This window comes from Otolemur garnettii, unplaced genomic scaffold, assembly GCF_000181295.1.
Source record: "Otolemur garnettii isolate 467f Iridium unplaced genomic scaffold, OtoGar3 scaffold00031, whole genome shotgun sequence".
In the NCBI taxonomy this organism is placed as follows: domain Eukaryota; kingdom Metazoa; phylum Chordata; class Mammalia; order Primates; family Galagidae; genus Otolemur; species Otolemur garnettii.
The window spans coordinates 8664179-8671313 of NW_003852426.1; the positions used below are offsets into that span (position 1 = coordinate 8664179).

Sequence of the window (7135 nt, forward strand, 5' to 3'; positions counted from 1 at the left end):
GCCACCTTAGGTGTACGTGGCTGGCGCCTTAGCCGGTTAAGCTATAGGCGCCGAGCCCAAAATTTTGTTCTTATCTTTGATTTTCCTTTTTATTTTTTTTGATGTGTTCACTTTAATAATAATACATATACCATGTTATCACCATGGAATATAAATTCAGATTATAGACAATAGAATTTCACAAGTGTAATAAAGCATTTTGTAGTACATCAAGCTTTGTGTATAGTGTCCAGCCAAACCAAACCAGCTTGTTTGTGAATCACTAATCTCTCCCATTATAGGCAATCTGTTTAGTTTAACACGTCTAATTCTAACAGAGAAAAACAAATATATACACTTTAAAAAATTCTTCAATTAACTATGAGTTAGTGCTTAAAATACATATTTCTATCTCAAGGTTACATTTAAAAATTACAACAGCAGCAAAAATATAATTTTGCAATCACAAAAGAGCTAGACTAGAATCCTTAATTAAGTTATTTTCATGTTTACAGTTGTGATTCTGAAATAAATACTACTACCATGCAGCTCTGTTGTAAGCTTTCTAGGTTTGGTTTAAACACTTACACATACACTTTCAGTTGTGAGAGGCTTTACAAATTATATTCCACGCACTTTTTAAAAAGAGCTCTAAAAACAGCCGACCAGTCCCCAAAACTGAAGTACTTAACCAGTTCACAAGATAGGCAGAAAAATGTTAAATTAACTGGAGTAAAGAGGACTCCTAGATAACATGTAATATTCTGCAGCAACCCTTGAGGACTTCAGGTTTGGTGGGCTATCTGTTGTAGAACTAATTTCATTTAATGGTTTAAGAGGATAGACTAAAATTTTAACACTGTCAAGCACATTTAGGTGACACATTTCTTTTTGTGTTAACTTGATTCTCCTGCATGACCTAGTGAACTAGTCATTCGTAATTTGGTCACCAGCCAAATCAAACCTGCAAGAAAGGAAGCCAGTATTCAAAATATCATATTATTGTCTGAACCCATTCAAATAATTTATTTTTGACACAGATAGGTAACCTCAATAACTAAAACAAACTCCTCCAACAAGACAAAGACAGCATCTCTTCTTCTAAGGTTTAGGTTTTGCCCAGAATTCCCGATACATGGAATAGCCCACACCAAGAGTCATTGCTCCCACAGCAAAGCTTTGGGCTGCCACAGACATGTGGATCAGATGAAGGGACATTTTAGTACTTCCCCTGCTCTTCAATCTGTATAATACATATGTGACAATTGCTGCAAAACCTGCCATTCCAATGGGGACAAATGATGCCTCTAGCTTTTTAGATAAATTTGGATCCCTGATCTTCATCATACGAAGAAAGAGAAAGATCTGTGTTGGTTGGCATAATGCTTGCTTGAAGAATCTTCAAAGAGCGAGAAAAGCCCCAACAATCCAACCAGCTTTTTCTGTTTTTTTCCTTTTTAGAGATAGGGTCTGTATCAATTAGGCTGGAGTGTAGCAGTGACATCATAGCTCACTGCAACCTCAAACTCCTAGGCTCATGCTATCCTCCTACCTGAGCCTCCCTAGTAGCTGGAACTAGTGTGTGTGTATATATATATATGTGTGTGTGTGTGTGTGTATATATATATATGTGTGTGTGTGTGTGTGTGTGTGTGTGTATTCACCACCACCCCACCCCACCCCACCCCCCACCCCCCGGTCACCCTGCGTAGGTAGAATATCTTGGGGTCATACCTTACAACACCTTCAAACTCCTGGGCTCTTGCAATCCTTCTGCTTCAGCTTCCTGAGTAGCTGGGACTGTAGGCAACCGCCATGACACCTACCTAGTTTTTTAGTAGAGATGAGGGTCTTGTTTTTGCTCAGGTTGGTCTCCTGAGCTCAGGAAGTCCACCTGCTTTGGCCTCCCAGAGTGCTAGGATTACAGGTGTGAGCCACTGTGCCTGGCCAGTTACTATTTTTTTTTTGTATGGATGGGGTCTTGCTTTTGCTCACCCTTATCTGGAACTCTCTGATCCACAAGCAATCCTCTCATAGTCTTCCCACCTTGGCCTCCTAAAGTGCAGAGATTACAGATGTGAGCCACCAAACCTGGCCCTTATCCACATCTTTTAATGTGTAGGGTGGGAACTTGTAGTGGAGGATGAGAAAATTCTTGATACAAAAGATTAGGATAAAAGTAAAAAGTTAATTTTATCCTCCCCAAAGAGGGAAGGACTCATACACGAAAGAAAGAAAGGTTGCTGTGCTGAGTGTATGGGGCTTAGGTTTTTATGAAGATAAAGAGGAAGGAAAAAAATGATTATTGTCAGCTGTAAAATTGTTGTGTCTGATTTTTTCCTTATTATTATTTCTGTGAGGCTGGTTTATCAGGGCCCTTGGAATGTGGTCTGGCGCTAGTGGGAGTTGGAGGAGGGTCAAACTCTAGTTTAGTTCTTTTCAAGTGTGAAAACAGACTTTCAAGTAAAATAAGGCACAGGTGGTTAATCTTACAGGCTATGTGATGGAGTACTAGGTGATTAATCAAACAAAGGTATAGTTGCCTGTTGTGATTTTTTTTCCCTTTCTGATAGTTTATTTTTTTCTGTTAATCAGTAATACCATGTTTTCAGTTTGCTGTACCCTTCTAGTCCTTGTGCAGTGCATTCATGTCCATATTTCATTTAGCTATAATCATATATTAAATCTTTTCTTCAATAATTTTAATTGAATATATAGTTTCCCTTTTTAGGTGGAGTTGCCAATAGCAAGCTTCTCTTTCTTTCTTTCATTAAATTATTTATTTTGAGAAACTTGCTCTCACTGTATTGCCCAGGGTAGCCTTGAGCTCCTGGGCTCAAGAAACCCTCCCACCTTAACCTCACAAGTAGCTGGGCCTATAGGTTCAAACCACTACACCTGGTTTACATCCATTTTATTTAACATTTTATAAACATTATTCTGTATTGTTTCTTAGTTTGAGACTAGTTTCATAGATGGTTTTACATAGTGATTGATAATTTAAACAAATATAAAGTTGGGAAATTGGCATAGCACATCAAAATATATCTATGCATTAATTCAGGATGGATTTTTGCTAAATACTTCTCTAAAACGTATTTATTTCAAAAAGGATTACTTTGATCACTACTCTCCTAAGTTTTAGAGGGTCTTCATTTGTAGATAATGAGAATTTTTAAGCTTAGAAAACCATTTTTATGTTTGATTATTCATTGAGTAGAGTATCAGAATTATAATTAGCTATATAGTTGAAGAACCCTGTAATTTCAAGCGTAAATATTTAAGCTTTCAAGTTAGGTTCAATAACCAAGAACCAAAATAAGAAACCAAAATACTGGAGTAGTTGATTTCTTCTTTATTTGAAGCATGAAATATTTTGGCAAGCTTTCAGGTTAGAATGGTTTCCAGAGAGTAAATAAAATGTTAGCTTATTACTAATATAATAATACCAGTCTCTCAGATCACTACATTTATTTTCTGTGAATTATGTCACTCAGGATTTGATCATTTTCTGAATTCTCTAAATTATTTTCAAAGCTTCTCCTATCTATTTATAACTTTTCTTGCTACCTAGCTTTGGTTTACAGTGTTTACTTCCTTTAACTGGTGGAGTAAGAGGGAATTGACAAGAGGTGACTTTCAGATTAGGTTTGTAGTGTGTGGTTGTTGGGTGGGGAGGATAAAAGGAGGTTTAATGTTTGATGAGAATTTTAAAGTCATCCATTGATTTTAATGTATGGCTGAGCGTGTACTCTAGTATCATGAATAATTTAATCACAACTAAGATAGAACTGATGAAAATGTTTTTAAACTTGCAGTTCATTTAAAAATGTGTGCTTGCTTTAAAAAAGTTCTTTTCTGTAAATAAGTTGAAATCTATGCTTGGTGCCTTGCAAGTTGCTAGTTGATATTACCAAACAATAGTCCCTTTGTGAGGTGTGAAGTTTTTATTCTGTGAAAATTCCCAAAGGGCTGTATGAGGAAATTCTGAAATAAAGGAACAGATTACCTTAAAAAAAAAAAACAAAAAACAAACCCCCCCCCACCAAACTATTTGGCCTACTTGGAAAGGAATAAACAACTACAGGGTATAGGTTTTGCTTTTCTGCAATGCCAAATTTCAGCTCCGAGCATATTCTTCAGCAGAGCAATAAACCTTTGAAAATTGCTTTATAATGGAAATGCTGACAGACCATTAACTATAGTGGTGCAAATGTGCTTCTCTGACTTACAGAAGTTTGTCCCAAGTTGCTAAGTAGAGTAAACCACGTTGGGCAGTGTACATCCTGTGAAAGCCTGTATGGGTGTATACAGTTTGTCATGTTATGCAACCTAATTATTAATGGGGAAGTTCAAACTTATCACCTTTGACATGCAGGAGAAATATCATTTTAGAAGGCAGGAGTAGTTTAGGCTGTGCTGATGCTGATAGCTCATTTTATATTTGCCACACTGGAAAAGGCCCAGGGTAAATTTAACATGATGCATTTAATCACCATTCCAATTACAGTGCCACTGAAGCAGATCAATGTTTTCTTACTACCAATTCATTGGAACTTCTAGGTCATAAAGTATCATTATTAGGCATATTGGAAAGTCTCAGCCCAATGGAAATGTGGATTCTGAGATTTTCCAGTTGCTTTGAAATAGTAACAGAGGCTGCCTGGATGTACATTTTCCCATGTAAAATGAAAACTGGAATTTAAAGGGATTGATACGACAAAGTGAGCATCCTATAATGTCCTAGGGAAGGATGAAGCAGAATGTTCACATCTAAAAGGAAAATGAGAAAAAAGGGCCGGGTACTTCTATAGGAGCCTGCTTAGCCTGACTGATATACCTGCTAATAAGTATTGTGAGAATATGTTTTGTTCTTGACTTATTCACAGCACCTAGAATAGCACCTGGCACTAATGATACCCACATAATGTGGGTATCAGTAAAGAGTTACTGGATTTACTTTTGGTTGTTTATTTGAAAACTGGGGCTGGATTGTCAAGCACCCATGCTAAATGTTGTGTAAGGTTACCAGTGTGTATATCTTATATAATGCCTCTATGTTGTCCATGAACAGTTGGAATGAAAGGCAATATAGATACTAATATAGTTTTATATGTTAACTATCATAAATTACTGCAAACATTCAGGTATACTTTGGGTACAGGTATATAGTAAAAGGGTCTGACATCTTACTTAGATTATAAATTCTGTAATCTTGTATTCTAAGATCAATGATAGTTGTACTGAGCTTATGTGTGCTATTTGTTTGACTCAAAATCCCCCTTTTTTTCTTTCTTTAAACTTTCCTGTGTCACTTCCCAAACTTGGCTGTCCACCAGGGCTTTTAAGAAAACATAAGGATTTGGGTGCATTAGCCTAGTGATTTTGATTCACTAGGTCCTGGGGTGGGCCTAGGAAACTGTATTTTAAAAAACATATTTTTCTTAAATGGTAGCCATTTTTATAGCCAGTTTCTCCCTTCCACACCTGTCATTATTTAGTCTGAGATGAGTGCTGACAATTATCTTGAACCTTGTGGATTCTCTGGAAGTGGTAACCAGCATAACCAGTACAATTATTCATAATTAATGTCTTACCCTGGTTGACAGAAAGAAATGCTGGAATGTGTCATACTAAAGGTCTTTTAGGACTAGTGTTGACTTCCTGTCCATATAGTTTACTGGAAAGCTATTGTCAGGACAGTTTGGAGAAGGTTATGATTTTCTTGCATTCATGCGCAGTATTCATGCAGTTGTATTACTGAAAGATGTCTTAGTTTATTCCCTTCCTTTTATATTTGAGTTAATCTTAAAAAATGTTAGAGTTTGAATCCTAGCTGTACTCCTTATTAGTTAAGTTGCCTTGTTTTTCTGAGCCTTAGTTTCTTATGCATAAAATGGGGATGATAATACCTACCTACTCTCTAGGTGTTTCAGGATTAACTAAAACGCACCCAAAGTGGCTAAATATGTTTTGTTTATAGCAATGTAGCAAGTGCGCAGTAGATGTTAACTATTATGACACGCTCACAATATTATGGTATATATTATAAGCCCTATGAAGTAGAAACAGTTATATAAGTTCAAGTTAAAAATGGTGTACACCCACAGGCAGGGTTTTATTTATTTGTATTTTAATTATGGTACAATACATGTAGCATAAAACATACCATTAAAGCCATTTTAAACAATTCAGTGGCGTTTAGCACATTCCAGAACATTGTTATCATCCCCAAAGGAAACCCTTATGTAACATTGAATAGTCACTTCCTGTCTGCCCGTTACAACCACTAATCTGTTTTCTGTCTCTATAGTTTCGCCTATTACATATATTTCTTATGAATGGAATCATAAGACGTGACTATTTTCACTTTGTTTAATGTTGTCAAGGTGTTCGTCTGTGGTAGTATGTATCATTACAGCATATATCATTCTTTTTTTTATGACTGAACAGTATTGCTTTGTGTGGACACACCAGATTTGTTGATCCATTCATTAGTTAATGGACATTTAGGTTCTTTCCACCTTTTTGACTGTGTGAGGAGCCGCCATGATATGCATGTCTTAGTTTTTGATGGAGTATGTATTTTTATTTTATTTTATTTTAGACAGAATCTCACTATGTTGTCCTCAGTAGAGTGTTGTGGCATCACAGCTGATAGCAACCTCAAACTCTTGGGATTAAGAGATTCTCTTGCCTCAGCCTCCCAAGTAGCTGGGACTATAGGTGACTGCCATAATACCTGGCTATTTTTTTGTTGCATTTGTCATTGTTGTTTAGCAGGCCTAGGCTGAGTTCGAACCTACCAGCCTTGGTGTATGTAGCCAGCAACCTAGCCATTGAGCTATGGGCGTCGAGCTGGAATACCTATTTTTAGTTCTTTTGAGGTGTATATATATAGGAGTGGAATTGCTGGATCGTGTGGCAATTCTATGTTTATCTTATTTAGGAACTGGCAAAGTATTTTCCACAACGGCTGTACCATTTTATATACCATCAGTAACGTATGATGGTTGCAATTTCTCCATATCCTGGCCAATGCTTATTTTTGGTTTCTTTTTTTTAAATAGGCATTTTAGTAGATATGAAAGTGTATCTGGGCTCGGCGCCTATAGCTCAACCGCCTAAGGCGCCAGCCACGTACACCTAAGGTGGC

At 36.7% G+C, this 7135-nt stretch overlaps 1 protein-coding gene and 1 pseudogene across 1 annotated transcript in view; one reads left to right on the plus strand and one right to left on the minus strand.

The window, feature by feature from the left end:
• The window catches only part of ZFAND3 (zinc finger AN1-type containing 3), a 376393-nt gene that overhangs the window by 93677 nt on the left and 275581 nt on the right, over positions 1 to 7135 (plus strand). The gene's annotated exons all lie outside the window — the stretch shown is intronic.
• LOC105886939 lies at positions 1005 to 1375 on the minus strand (annotated as a pseudogene).